The sequence below is a fragment of the Hypanus sabinus genome, chromosome 1, assembly GCF_030144855.1.
Source record: "Hypanus sabinus isolate sHypSab1 chromosome 1, sHypSab1.hap1, whole genome shotgun sequence".
In the NCBI taxonomy this organism is placed as follows: Eukaryota; Metazoa; Chordata; class Chondrichthyes; order Myliobatiformes; family Dasyatidae; genus Hypanus; species Hypanus sabinus.
Genome location: NC_082706.1, coordinates 155,304,509 through 155,320,625, shown reverse-complemented (window position 1 = coordinate 155,320,625; position 16,117 = coordinate 155,304,509).

Below are 16,117 nucleotides of genomic sequence, written 5' to 3'. Positions count from 1 at the left end.
GCAAGGCAATGACCCCCCCCCCTCACCCACGCACAAACAACAGCAAGGCAATGACACCCCCCACCAGCAAAAAGCATCGATGCCCTCCACCGAGCACTCAAGCGTGCAGCAAAACATCAATAAAGACACGGACTTACAGTACCCCAAAGACTACTCGTTCACCTGGTATTCAACATACTACAGGCTCTCTCTCCCCCAATAAAGGAAAAAGAGGTGTCCCCATTTCACAGCAGCAAGCCCACTGCTTCTGATCTTCTTTGTTCTCCCGTGACGCATCAGTCAGCAGCGGCGACACCAGCCTTGAAACAGCCCGCCTCCAGAGCCACGAAAATCTGGCAGCCTGAAGATGCGCTAACCATCCAGGTCGTGTCCTTGGCATATTGAAAAGCAGCCGGTCGTGAGACCCTGAGAAAGGGCCCCATTCCCTTAAAGAACCAAAGTCAGAGTCTTAAAAAGAACCTTGAAAGGGAAAAAGGCATTCACAGTAGAACAAAGAAATATAATAGAATCAATGAAAAGCTACAGATAAACAAAGACTAACAAGCAACTAATGTGCAAAAGAAAACAAACCGTGCAAATACAAATCAAAATAAAGTTATCCATGTTAATAATGGATGAAGGACATTAACTGTTCCTGAACCTGGTGGAGTGCTAACAAATGATCCTGTACCACCTTCATGATGGCATCATCTTTGATGATAGATATTGGTTTCTTGAGGCAGCGCTTCTTGAAGAGGTGCTCAATGGTGGGGAAGGCTTTTCTTGTGATAGATTGGGCTGCATCTATCGATTTTTTGTAGGCTTTTCCATTCTTGAGCACCATACCAGGCATAATGCAGCCATTTAGCATCCTCTCCGCTCTGCATATATAGAAGTTTGTCAGGTTTAGATGACACGCTAAATCTGTACGAACTTCTAAGGAAGTAGAGGCATCATCATGCTTTCTTTGAAGTGGCACTTACGTGCTGATCCCAGGATAGGTCCTCTGATATGATAGTACTCAAGAACTTAAAGTTACCGCCTTCTCCACCTTTGATCGCTTAATGAAGACGAGCTCACGGACCCCCAATTTCTTTCTCCTGCAGTCAATAATCAGCCCTGTGGTATTTCCGATGTTAAGTGAGAGATAGTTGTTGAGGCACCGTTCAACCAGACTTTCAATCTCCATGTTAACTGCCAGTTCATCACCACCTTTGATTCGGCTAACAACAGTGGCTTCTTCAACAAAATTAAATCTAGCATTAGAACTGTACTTAGCTTCACAGTCATAAGTATAAAGCAATTAGAGTAGGAGGCTAAGCACCCAGATGGTGTGAAGCACCTATGCTGATAATGATTGTGGAGAAGATGTTGCTGATCTGTATTGATTGGGGCAAGTAAGGAAATTGAGGATCCAGTTGCATAAGGAGGTATCAAGGTCTAGGTCATACAGATTAATTATTAGTTTTGAGAGGGTGATAGTGTTGAATGCTGAGCTGTAGTCAATAAAGAACATCCTGATATATACATCTTCACTGTCCCGATGTTCCAGAACTGAATGAAGAGCCAATGAAATGGCATCTGTTGTTGACTTGTTGTGTCAGTAGGTAAATTGGAGTGGATCCAAGTCATTCCTCAGGCAGGAGTTAATATGTTTCACAATAACCTGTCAAAGCACTATAATAGGATAATAGGAGTTGATCCTAATGCTGATTGGGAAATCAATCCAACACCCATTTCCAGCAGCTAAATCTGCTCCAGCCAAACATCTCCATCAGCATGGTGGCAGTGATAAGCAGCAATGAACAAAGGCAAAGGGTTTGAAGCACTACCTGTACATTGCTTTCAACAAATTATGCACTTTTACTCCAAGGCCTCTGCGTTCTATTACAGTCTCCAGTGCCCTAACATTCGAGTCCTGCGCTGGTTTGCTTTATGCAAAATGCACCACCTCACATTTGAACTGATGATCAATTTTTCCTGATTTTATGAATTCCAGTGTTCAATGCTCAAACAGGAAATGGATGGAGCCAATAGAAGAGGCAGAAATCAGGAACCTGACACCTAGATCTATGAGAAACACATGCCTATAATCTCTGTCTAATCATGGAAACATCAGAAAAGATAAGTTTAAGCTGAATGCTGCTAAATGCAACATTTTTTTTGGAATGGTATACACATCAAATGGAGTGAAGCCAAGTCCCAAAATATATAGCAGGCATTGAGAAAATTGAAACATCAAAGAATACGTATGAACTAAAAGGCTTCCTATGGCTAATCCAAAGATAAATTTTCTTTCCTTTCATATCACAAACAAACCTAAGAGAATGCCTGAAAGAAAATGCTGATTATCAGATTTTATAATCTGATTTTTTAATATTTTTAATTATTATTAATTATATTTTTAATTATTTTTATATTTTTAATATTTGAAACCCATTGGTTTCAATGAACCCCAGGAAATAATGTGCAGACACAAACCTGTCATATTGCAGATAGAAAAAGGAACTGTCATTTTTCAGATAGATGCCTCTATTATCAACTAAAAGGTGGGTTTAATACAAGATAGTAAGATGTTTGGTCTTTGCATCTAAATCACTGATACCAGCAAAATAAGAAATAAGAAGAACTATTCTGTATACATGTGAGAAATTCCACACTTGCCTGGCTGAAAAGAAATTGATCATCAATCCTAGTAAAACTCTTTACAAAAACCTACAGTACTATGCAAAAGTCTTAGGTGTGTGTATATATATATAGCTAGGGTGCCTAAGACTTCTGCACAGTTCTGTATTTCTCAACGTGGAATGGAGAACGACTTTGTAAACCTGGTGAGAAGAAAGGATGTTGGGAATGGCGAGGATGGAGTGCCACAGAAGTGGTGTGGGACAGGTGGCAGAGAAGGAGTGCCGGGGTGGGGGAGTAGCATGGTTGCAGGCACATGGCAAGGTCATTGCATTCCAAACAATTGGTTTATTGATCATTACAGAATGTCTCTCTGGTGCTTCACACTCCTTCCCGTCTTCCTTTCCCTTTTCTTAACTATGATTCCCACTCTCAGTCCCTGATAGAGACCTATATCAGAATCAGGTTTATCATCACTCAAATATACCATAATTTTTCTCAGTGGCAGCAATATAGCGCAATACATAAAATTACCACAGTATTGTGCAGAAGTCTGAAGCTCCCACAGTATATGTGTCTCAGACTTCTGCACAGTACTGTAATTTGCACTAGCAAAATTTCATTATTACCCATGAAGCTTTAGGCTTGTGATGATCATCTGAAACATACAACAGGAAGTAACATATAGCTGGCAGTTGAACTTCTAAAGAGTTCCCTCAAAAGGAGCAAGAAATTAAATATCTATTGCGAAGACAGACCACCAAGAAAATGTTCTTTCAGGTATTCTCTCAGAAAGTGATTAAGAGGAGGCCTGGAAAGATAAAAGACACCCAACAACAAAACATTACTCAATTAAGGATGACAGCTCTTTGGAAGATAGTGTTCCGCTGGCTAGATCTGAAATTTTCACACCCTAAAGAGACGCAAGGAGAGTTATTTCAGAAGATACACAAGACTTTTTTTGATAATTTGTTCATTTTCAGCACTGGGTGTCATTGGCAAGCGTGGGCATTTATTGTGGATCTCTAATTGCCTATCAGAAGGTAATGGGAGCCACCTACAAATGAGTGAATGGTTAGGCCTTTTCTGAAGGTATTTAAGAGTCGATCATGCCATGTGTGAGTAAACACAAATATTGGCCGTATTAGGTAAAATAGACAGATTTCCTATCCTGAAGTCTATCAGTGAGTGAACTCAATGGGTTTTAACAACAATCTGCTACCTTTTGTGGTCACCATAACCAAAACTAGTTATTGTTATATTTTCCAAGTTCCAAATTATTCACTGAACTTAAATTTCAAAACTGCTGTGGGAGGATTTGAATACAGGTCACTCAACTGTTTAAGAGACGTGCACAGATTAAAAAAAAAATCAAAGTTGGATCAGCTGCACACACCAAAATCATCCACAGTGGTAACAAGAGAATGGCACTTATATGCACAATATGTCAGAAGTACAAGGCAATTTTACCAGGGAAATTAGATCCTCCACAAGACAAGATGTATGACAACACCTGACTGATGCACAAATAAAAGGAAGTCAACATTGCAAAAATCATGATAAATCATTATTTCAGTTGTGGGGAGAATGAGCAGTTGCACATCTCAGTATGGCAACCTGAAACAATGCTAAAGCCATCAACAAAGTCAATAACCAAGATCATACATCACCGAGACAAAGAATATGAACAAGATGGAACCAGATCCATCTTTGAGCTATACTAGAGCTACTGAAGCATAAATTTGCAATAGTCACACCAAATACCAACAACATCAATGAAAAAGAGCATTCAAGTAAACAGGTACTTGTTTTTAAAAATGTAATATTATTTTAAGGGTTGTATTATTGAAATTGAACTATATTATTCAGTGTAAGTATACAGTATTTCATTTTTGTCTTCGTCCTTCACTAGAATCCTATTTACTGAAAGATTGAAGGTTAAAGATGAGCTTTATTTGTCACATGTACACCAAAACATTGAAATCTATATGTGGTAAACCATGTATATCTGTCTGGACACACCCCTCTGCTGACTGCTCCTGTGGCTCCTCCCACAGACCCCTGGATAAAGGTGATTGTGCCACTGCTCCTCCCACAGTCCAGGGCAGTCATCCAGCATGGACGTGCTCCGTTTTACTGCTAATAAAAGCCTTTCAGTATTTACTCTACTTCCAATCTTTTGGAGTTATTGATAGTGCATCAGTATAGTGAAATGCATTGTTTGCATCAATGACCCACACATTCTGAGGATCTGCTGGGGGCAGACCGCAAGTGTTTCCATGCTTCTGGCACCAACATAACATGACCACAACTTATCACCTTGAACCATCCATCATAGAGCACCCAGAGAAAACTCACACCATGGAAGGAACAGATAAACTACTTGCAGACAGTGGCAAAAGTTGAACCCTGGTTGCTGCCACTGTAAAGTGCTATGCTACCCAATACGTCACTACGCTATTGTTTCATTGTGAGCTGTCGATCCAATTCTTGAAATCTAATTCATAAACAACACTCTGGAGAACAAACAAGTAATAGCTTGTATCTTTCACAGTCAGACCTTCATCCTTTCAACTGTCTTTCTGTCAGAACCCCCCACAGATTTTACAGACTCACAGATGCAGTGCTAAACCAGAAGCCTTTAGCGTAGAGCATCTCATCCATCTTTGCAAAGACAAAAGGGTCTGGTCATTTGGAGTTACAAGACTCGATGTTGCACAAAGAAATGCGTATGAAGGCTTTACAAAATGTTCTTGTTTAGTTGATGTATATAAAATATTACTTGTTTCTAATACTTCTGGGTCTTGAACAGTTTTGGTTGGGTGTTGCAAGAGTTTTAAAGTGTGGACTAGAAAAGCAATTTGATGGCAGGAATGAGTCATTTACAAAAGGCACATGCATGCAGGATTCCCAAGTGGCAGGCATGATGTCTTCAGGCTACGGCAGTCCAACTATACTGATTCCTTTCCATATCTGTACCTACGTGCATAGAAACAATGAATAAGCCCTCAGTAAAAAACAGGCATACACAAAAAAACACAGGAACAAATGAGGCCCTGAAGTGAAGCAGCCAAAGCAATGCATCTACCCAATGTTTTAATAAATTTGGAGATGGCCTCCAGCTCATGCACCAGTCAGGTTCCTCAGAACGGTGTGCTATGCTCTGTAAAGCTTTGCGCTAGAATGAGGAGTGAACTCACAGGAGACTCACAATGTAAAAAATTGGTCAAAAAGGATGAAGAGAATGGTAAGAAATCAATACAAATGGTGGTCATTTCACATCATAGACTGATATTTTCATGATTTATTTAAGCCCAATCAGTCCTTTTGACTGACATCTGGATAGGATATCTTTTCTCATCTCCTCCAAAGATAATGTCAAAGTTCAAAGCTCCACTTACCCTGACAAAAAATGACCACGTGGACAGCCACAGTACTGAATCTGGAAATGACAAGGCAAAACTGGCTAATCAGTCAACCCTGAGATATTCTCCTGGAGCATCTGGAATAGAAAGAACTGTCTAAGAGATCAATCAAGGAGCGCAGTGATGTGGTCATTTGCCCAGAATTATACCTATCAGCCAACGTCCTTGACATCTCCATCGCAATGCAAAGCAGATGCAGAACGATGTATATTTCGGAGTAGCCCAGGATATGTTCTGCACTGGTCCTGAATTCCTTGAATGAAGTCTATGGTGATACTAGGGCAAGGCAGTTAACCTCTCCAGTGATTACCACATTATATAGAAGCTGATAGAATGTCACTCCTGTAGACAAATACAGGGAAGAATAAAAGATTTTTATTGGGATGCAAGGGTGATTGTGGAGACTCAGAAAGCATAACTGTCTGCATGGGCAAGATGTTGGTGGGGCAACTGACTAGAGAGGGATTGTTACTGGAAATACCTTAGCTACATTTGGGTTAGTAAAAGGAATACCAGGAAATCATAGTCCTATTTCTGATTATCTGCAAAGACAGTAAGAAGAGACAGAGCATTGCTCCAAAGGTCTCTGTTCTAAAGGTCTGAGGGTGTTGCAAAGGGCTGGGTACATAGCTGGAGAGAAAGAAGCTGGAAGTTATACAAAAGATAATTCCAACAGTTTGGGGAGCACATATCATTAGCAGAATGGGCATAATAAATAGCATACTGGTTATGTTACTAGTCTAAACATTCAGAGACCTGAATTAACAAATAAGTGATAGAAATAAAATAGCCACTATAGCAGTTGAAGAATTTAATTAATCTGCAATAAAAAACTAATCTAATAACAGTAATTGCAACCAGGAAACCATCAGATTCAGTAATGCTCTTCATGAAAAAAATGTTTTCCAGAATTTGGAAAAAATATAAACTGCTGGAGGAACTCAGGCTCTGCAGAGGGAAATGAAAAGCTGACATTTCCAGTCATCTGGACTGAAAGATAACCAGTGTAAATAGTTGAGAAAAAAGGGTGGGCAAGAGCTAATAAGTGATAGGTGTATTACCCTCTAATCTCATTAGCTAAGTGTGACTCTGACCCCATAGTTACGTGTTCAAACTCTAACTCTCTTTGTAGAGCAATAGTGAAAGGCAGTTTTTTCAAGAATGCTGTTCAGGGCTAGGTCAGGAAGAGTCCTTGCATGGAGCATTGGTCAGGGATTAGGTGGGGTTAGTCAGCATCTAGGAGAGGAAGCAACTGAGGAAGATGAATGGATGTTCCAGATTTGTGAATAAAGTTCATAAGAGCTTAGCATTTGCTGAGGATGTGAGACAGGACATTTAAGCAGGCTTTTGAAAAGCAAGAGATCATTATCTTCTCTGAAATGATCCTGCAGCAAAGAGATAGCATTAGAGTGGGAGGCTTTGGCTCAACAGGCTACTGCAAGAACTGACTTGGGCAAGCACAGATAGAGGTCCTAATTAAGTTTCTCATAAGATTTTAGTTCTTTCTTTGTCTAGTGTACCGAGAATGTGTCCAGAGTTAGTAGTATATTCTTTGTGTGTGATGTGGGAACTCTGGATAACTTGATAACTATATCAGCATGAAATGCATTGAGCTGTGGCTCCTTAGAAACACTGTTAAGAAACTGGAGCTGCAGGTGGATAACCTTCAGCTCATTCAGGTGAATAAGGAGGTAATGAACAGGAGCTACAGAAAGGTAGTCACCCCTAAATTACAGGATGCAGGTGCCTGGGTGACTGTCAGGAGAGGGAAAGGGAATAGGCAGCTAATACAGAATACCCATGAGTCCATTCCCCTCAATACTAAGTATATTGCTTTGGATTCTATTGGGGGACCACTTACCAAAGGGAAATCACAGCAGCCAGGTGTCTTGCACTGAGTCTGGCTCTATTGCTCTGAAGGAAAGGGGTGGAGGGAAGGTGATTACAGTAGTAATAACCAATTCCATAATTAGAGGTGCATACATGAGCTTCTGTGGATGTGAAAAAGACACCTGGATAGTAGTTTGCCTCCCAGGTGCCAAGGCCATTGTACAGGGAGTGAACAGCCAACAATATTGCATTAGTCTTCACTGTGGAAAACAGATGTTGTAGTGTGTGAAGGAGGAGAAGTGACTGCAGTTACTATTACAAGGGAGAAGGTTCTCAAAAAGCTGAAAGACCTAAGGGTATGTAAGTCACCCAGACCATATGAACAGCACCCTAGGGTTCTGAAAGAGGAAGTGTTAGAGATTGTGGCAGCATTAGCAATGATCTTTCAAAAATCATTGGACTCCGGCATGGTTCCAGAAGATTGGAAAATTGCAAATGTCACTCCACCCTTTAAGAAAGGAGGAAGGCAGCAAAAAGGAAATTAGTTAGCCTAATCTCAGTGGCTGAGAAGATGTTAGAGTCAATTGTTAAGGATGAAGTGATGGAGTACTTGGTAACACAGGACAAGATAGGACAAAGTCAACATGGTTTCCTTAAGAGAAAATCCTGTTTGACGAACCTGTTGGAATTCTATGAGGAGATAATAAGTAGATAGATAAAGGGGATGCAGTGGATGTTGTATGTTTGGATTTGCAGAAGGCCTTTGACAAGGTGCCACATATAAGGCTGCTTACCAAGTTATTTCCAAAAAGTTACTAACATGGTTAGAGCATTGGCTGATTGGAAGAAGGCAGCGAGTGGGAATAAAAGGATCTTTGTCTGGTTGGCTGCCAGTGACTAGTGGTGTTCCACAGGGGTTAGTGTTAGGACCACTTCTTTTTTATGCTGAATATTAATAGTCTAGATGATGGAATAGATGGCTTTGTTGCCAAGTTTGCAGATGATACAAAGATTGGTGGAGGGGCAGGTAGTGTTGAGGAAACAGGTAGGATGCAGAAGGACTTAGACAAATTAAGAGAATGGGCATTAAAGTGGCAAATGAAATATAATGTTGGAAAATGCATGGTCATGCACTTTGGTAGTAGAAATAAATGTACAGACTAATTTCTAAAAGGGGAAAAAATCCAAAAATCCAAAGAGACTTGGGAGTCCTTGTGCAGAACCTTCTAAATGTTAACTTGTAGGTTGAGTCAGTGGTGAGGAAGGCAAATGAAATGTTGGCATTCATTTCAAAAGGTCTAGAATACAAGAGCAGGAATGTGATGCCCAGGCTTTATAAGGCATTGGTGAGGCCTCACCTTCAGTATTGTGAACAGATTTGTACTCCTCATCTTAGAGAGATGTGATGGCTTTGGAGGACTACCAGAGGAGGTTCACAAGGATGATTCCAGAATGAAAGGGTTATCACACGAGGAACATTTGATGGCTCTGGGTCTGTACATACTGGAATTTAGAAGGATGAGGGGGGATCTCATTAAAACCTCGTGCAGAAAGCATGTTTCTCATGGTGCAAGAGTGGTGGCACAGCCTCAGGATACAGGAGTGTCCATTCAAAGCAGAGATGCAGAGAAATTTCTTTAGTCAGAGGATGGTGCATGTGTGGAATTTGTTGCCATGTGCAGCTGTGGAGGCCAGGTCATTGAGTGGTACTTAAGGCAGGGATTGGTTGGTTCTTGACTGGACATGCCATAAAAGGTTATAGGAGAAGGCTGGGATATGGGGTCGAGAAGGAGAAAAAAAAGATCAGCCATGATTGAATGGTGGAGCAGACTTGGGCTGAATGGCTTAATTCTTCTCCTATGTCTTATGGTCTTACATTGGAAGGAATGGGGAAGGTGTCCTTAAGAGAGAATATAGGAAGTTAGATAGAAAGTTGAAAAGCAGGACCTCTGGGTAGTAATCTCTGGAATGCTTCCTGTGCCACTTGTCAGTGAGGGTAGAATAGGATGGTTTGGCAAATTGACACATGGCTGAGGAACTGGTGCTGGGGTGGGGTTTCAGATTTCTGGATCATTTGGATCTCTTCTGGGGGAAGGTATTATCTGTAAAAATAGAATGGGTAAGAACTAAACCCAAGATGGACCAATACCCTTATGGGAATGGTTGCTAGAGCTAATTTTGAATCCTCCCCAACAGCTCTGGCAACCCTGGGAACCAGAGTGATAAGGGTGAGTATGGGCCCGTTGGCAACACTGTTGAGAAGGATAGGAAGGTGATCGGACAAATTACAGTCAGTAATTGAGATGAAGTGTAATGTGGGGGCAAAATCGAAAAGGATGATGAATACAGGACTAAAGGTGTTACATTTCAATGCACACAGTATATGGAACAAAGTAGATGATCTTGTAGTGCAGTTAGAGATTCCCAGGTAAATCTTTGTGGACATCACTGAGTCATGGCTTGAAGAAGATTATACTTGGGAGCTTAACTTCCAAGGGTATACATACATTGCATCAAAAAGACAGGTAGGTGGGGGGGGGGGGGCAGCTCTGTTGGTAATCAAGTCCTTAGACAGAGATCACATAGGTATGGAAATATCAATGCCCTTGAAGGGAAAATCCTACAAAAAGTAGGGGATACAGCCCAGTCCATCTCAGGCAAAGTCTCTCCACCACTGAGCACATCTACACAAAGTGTTGATGCAGTAAAGAAGCATTCCATAGTCAGGGGGTTCCCACCAACCACGTCATGCTTTCTTTTTGCTGCCGCCTTTAAGGAAGAAAGAATGGAACATCAGGATTCTAACCAGGTTCACAAGCATTTATTACCCCTCAAACATTAGGCTCTTGAACCAAAGGAGATAACTTCATTCAACTTCACTTGCCCCATTATTGAAATGTTCCCTCAACCCATGGACTCACTTTCAGGGAATATTCATTTCATGTTCTTGATATTTATTGTTTGTTTATTTATTATTATTATCATCATCATCATTATTATTATTATTATTATTTATTTCTTTTTGTACTTGTGCAGTTTGTTGTCTTTTCCACATTGGTTGGATGCCCTTGTTGGTGTGGTCTTTCATTGATTCTGGTATGGTTATTATCCTATTATAGATATATTGAGTATGCTTGCAAGAAATCAGTCTCGGGATTGTATATGGTGACATACATGTACTGTGTTAATAAATTTACTTTGAACTTTGAAGTATGAAAGAAAGCTAGCCAATAATATAAAAGAGGATTCCAAAAGTATTTTCAGAAATATACAGAATAAGCAATGTGAGGTGGATATCGGACTGCTAAAAAATGTCACGGGAGAGGTAGTAATGGGAACAAAGAAATAGCAGATAAACTTAATAAGTATTTTGCGACAGCCTTCACTGTAAAAGACATTCGTAGTATGCTAGAAATTTGAGAATGTCAGGGGCATAAGTGAATGTAATTGCTATTTTGAAGAAGAAAGTGCTTGGAAAGCTGAAAAGCTTGAAGGTAGATAAATCATCTGAACCATGTGGACTACACCCCCGGATTCTGAAAGTTGTTGCTGAAGTGATAGTGGGGGGAATTAGTAATGATCTTTCAAGAGTCACTAGATTCTTGTATGGTTCTAGAGGAATGGAAAATTGAACATGTCACACCACTCATTAAAGAGGCAGAAGAAAAGAAATTATAGGCCAGTTAGCCTGACTTCAGTGGCTGGGAAGATGTTGGAGTCCATTACCAAGGATGAGGTTTTGGGATACTTGGAGGTACATGATTAAAATCGGGCAAAGTCCACATGGAAATCTTGTTTGAGTAATCTGTTGAAATTCTTTGAGGAAATAACAGGCAGTATCAACAAAGGAAATTCAGTGGATGTTGTTTACTTGGATTTTCAGAAGGCTTTTAACAGGAGGCTGCTTAACAAGATAAGAGCACATGCTATTACAGGAAACATACCAGCATGGGTAGTAGATTGGCTGACTGGCAGGAGGCAAAGATCTGAATGATCATGCAGTTTGGTAAAAGGAATAAAGGTATTTTCTATTTTCTAAAAAATCAGAGGTGAAATGGGACTTGAGAGTCAAATGCAATGCTAGAATTCGTTTTGAGAGGACTAGAATATAAGAGCAGGGATGTCATACTGAGGCTTTCTAAGGCATTGGTCAGACAGCAGTTGGAGGATTGTGAGCAGTTATGGGCACCTTATTGTTATGAAACTCCTTTCAGCACATCCTTTCTAAGATAAGGGGCCCAAAACTGCTCACGATACTCCCAAGTGAGGCATCACCAGTACTTTATAAAGTTTCAACATTATATACTTGCTTTTATATTCTAGTCCTCTTGAAATGAATGCTAACATTGCATTTGCCTTCCTCACCACAGACTCAACCTGCAAACTAACCTTCAGGGAATCTGCACAAGGACTCTAAAGTCTCCTTGTGCCTCAGAATTCTGTATTTTTTCTCCATTTAGAAAATAGTTAACATTTTCATTTCTTATACCAAAGTGCATGACCATACACTTCACGACACTATATTACATCTGCCATTTCTTTGCCCATTCTCTTGATCTATCTGTCCTTCTGTAGTTTCTTTACTTCCTCAATGCTGCCTGTCCCTCCATCTATCTTCATATCATCTACAAATCTTTGCAACAAAGCCAGCAATTCCATCATCCAAATCGTTGATATATAATATAAAAAGAATCAGTCCCAGCACAGATGCCCATGGAACGCCACTAGTTATCAGCAGACAGCCAGAGAAGGCTCCCTTTAATCCCACTCTTTGCCTCCTGCCAATCAGCCACTACATTATTCATGCTAGAATCTTTTCTATAATGCCATGGGCTCATATCTTCTTAAGCAGCCTGATGTGTGGCACCTTGTCAAAGGCCTTCTACAAATCCAAGTACGTAGCATCAACTGAATCTCTTTTGTCTATCCTGCTTGTTACTTCTTCAAATAATTCCAACAGATTTGTCAGGCAAGATTTTCCCTTGAGGAAACCATGCTGACTACAGCCTTATTTATCATGTGCCTCCAAGTACCTTGAAACCTCATCCTTAATAATCGACTCCAACATCTGCCCTCCTGGCACTTATCCTTGTAAACGGAACAAGTGCTACACCTGCCCTTACACTTCCTCACTCACCACCATTCAGGGCCCCAGACAGTCCTTCCAGGTGAGGCGACACGTCACCTGTGAGTCGGCTGGTGGGGTATACTGTGTCCGGTGCTCACGGTGTGGCCTTTTATATATTGGTGAGACTCAACGCAGACTGGGAGACCGTTTCACTGAACACCTATGCTCTGTCCGCCAGAAAAAGCAGGATCTCCCAGTGGCCACACGTTTTAATTCCTTGTCTCATTCCCATTCTGATATGTCTATCCATGGCCTCCTCTATTGTCCAAATGAATCCAAACTCAGGTTGGAGGAACAACACCTTATATACCGGCTGGGTAGCCTCCAACCTGATGGCATGAACATTGACTTCTCTAACTTTCATTAATGCCTCTCGTCCCCTTCTTACCCCACACCTGACATACTTAGTTGTTTGCCTGTTCTCCATCTCCCTCTGGTGTTCCCCCCGCCCTCCTTTCTTTCTCCTGAGGCTTCCCGTCCCATGATCCTTTCCCTTCTCCAGCTCTGTATCACTTTTGCCAATCACCTTTGCAGCTCTTAGCTTCATCTCACCCCCTCTGGTCTTCTCCTATCATTTCGCATTTCCCTCTCCCCCCACTACTTTCAAATCTCCTACTATCTTTCCTTTCAGTTAGTCATGACGAAGGGTCTTGGCCCGAAACGTCGACAGTGCTTCTCCTTATAGATGCTGCCTGGCCTGCTGTGTTCCACCAGCATTTTGTGTGTTGTTGTATGGATTTTGACCTTCAGTTCTTCCCTCTGGAGTTCACTAATCTCTTTGTATAGACCCCAGAACTTTCAAATCACAGGTTTAACATTTGGTCCTTGACTTCTGGTCTTGTATGACTTCTGATCCTGTTGACATGGGTGGAGGGAGGAGGTGTCATCAGCCGTCAGGACTTTTTGGGCCACTACCTTCAACTTTGGCCTTGTCCTTCACCCTATCTGGGTATTGAGCCCAGGATTCGCCAATCACAGGTTTGACTTCCAGGCCTCGATCCCAGGTCTCACTGATAATGGGTTTTACCTCCAGGCCTCAACTTCCAGATTCACGCAGACCTCCGGGAGGCGTTCCAACCTTCATGACTCCCACCCAGATGAACGGACCTCCAACCCAGGGCTTACTGACCTGCAGATTGTTAGTCTACTCTGCACCCATTGACCCGACCTCTGTGATCACTAACCCTACACCATGGAGCACTCCAACCTGGACCCCAAACTCCGTCTCTTGCTCTGCCTAACTCTTCATTTACTGCCCCTGATCTCTAGTCCTTCCTCATCCTAGCCCCTAAATCCTAACCTGTCCCCTAACTCTTTTGTTTTGACCCGCAAACCCAACAAACTTAAAAACAAATAATTATGAGTCATGACATCAATGGACATATTGCAATTTGGCTCTGTCTTGAATGGAAGCCATATTATTAACTTGAGAATGTCTGAAAAGTTGAAGACCAGCTTGAGGAAATGTTCAAGCTGGAAGAAGGCAGTTAAATTTCTTTTGTGAAAATTAACTCAAAAACATTCTACTCATTAAAAATGTACAAATATTAAAAATGCTTAAAGATGCAATAAGAAAGAAGCTTTGGTTTATATCTAAGTCTGATCTTGTATTTGATGTATAATTAATCTGTTGATGACCATATAATTTGGTTAAAACCTATAACTCCTTAAACCTGTTTATTCTTTCTCACTCTTTCACTAATCTTCTTGCTGCTAGTAAAGTGGAAATGCAGTTTGTCTCCTTGTCAGATCTGGCCAGTGCTTATCTGGGAAGACAGCATGACATTTACTAAGTATTCAAATCATGTTTGTGCTTCCTGCAAAGATAACACCATTAAATTGGTGAAGATATGAGGTATTTTAATATGCAACTTTATATACATGCACATTCTTCAACTCGAATGAACAGAATTTTTAGGAAATTAGATAACAAATATTTCCATCTGACCACCACACATAGTCTAGCTGATCAATCATTCTACATTTCCTTGTACCCCAGTTCAAATTTATACAAGAATCTATAAAGATCATGAAATATAAATGCTGATAATTAATCATTGAGTTAAAGTTTCCCTCTTTTTTCACCTCTTTATTCTAGTTATCTCCCATCTATTTTTCCAGTTCCATTTAAAGGTCTCTACCCTAAAAGATGAATTTGCATTTTCTTCCACAGCTATTGTCGAATCTACTTAGTTCCTCTGATGCCGTTGTTTTAGTAGACGAGTCTTAGTTAGCCAGTCCAAAAAACTATAATACCATAAGACACAGGAGCTGCATCAAGCCATTTGACCTACCAAACTTGTTCCGCTAATTTATTATCCCTCAACCCCATTAGAGTCATAGATTCATTGAAAAGTACAGCACAGAAACAGGCCCTTCTGCCCATCTAGTCTGTGCCAAGACATTTAAAATGCCTACTCCCATTGATCTGCACCAGGACCACAGCCATCCATGTACCTTCTCTATAACATTGAAATTGAACTCATATGCACCACTTGCGCTTTCAGCTCATTCCACTCTATCACGAACCTCTGAGTGAAGAAGCTTCCCCTCATGTTCCCTTTAAACATTTCACCTTTCACCCTTAACCCATGACCTCTATTTGTACTCCCACTGGACCTCAGTGGAAATGCATTCTCCTGCCTTTTCCCTGTAACCCTTGATACCCTTACTAATCAAAAACCTATCAACTTCTGCTTTACATTGTGACTTTGCTTCCACAGCCATCGTTGGCAACAAATTCCACAGATTCACCACTCTCTGGCTAAAGAAAGTTCTCCTCATCTCTGTTCTAAACAGACATTCTTCTATTCTGAGGCTGTGCACCCAGGTCCTAGCCTTCTCCATTACAGGGAGCATCCTCTCTGCATCCACTGTATCTAGGCTTTTAAATACCTGAATATCAAATCAGAAACATAGCTCACAGCTTGGATATACTCAGAAGCATCAACTTTAAAGAGCCAAACGGGGTGGGGCGGGAATTAAAATCTTGGAAATAGAAAATGTGTTTCAGTTCTGCTGTTTTCCCAGCCATCACAATAACAATGGTGTTGATTCAAGCTATTGGCTAAAAGTAGATGGCTCTACATAAGAGGTTAAGTTCATAATATGTTGATATTATTGTAATTTT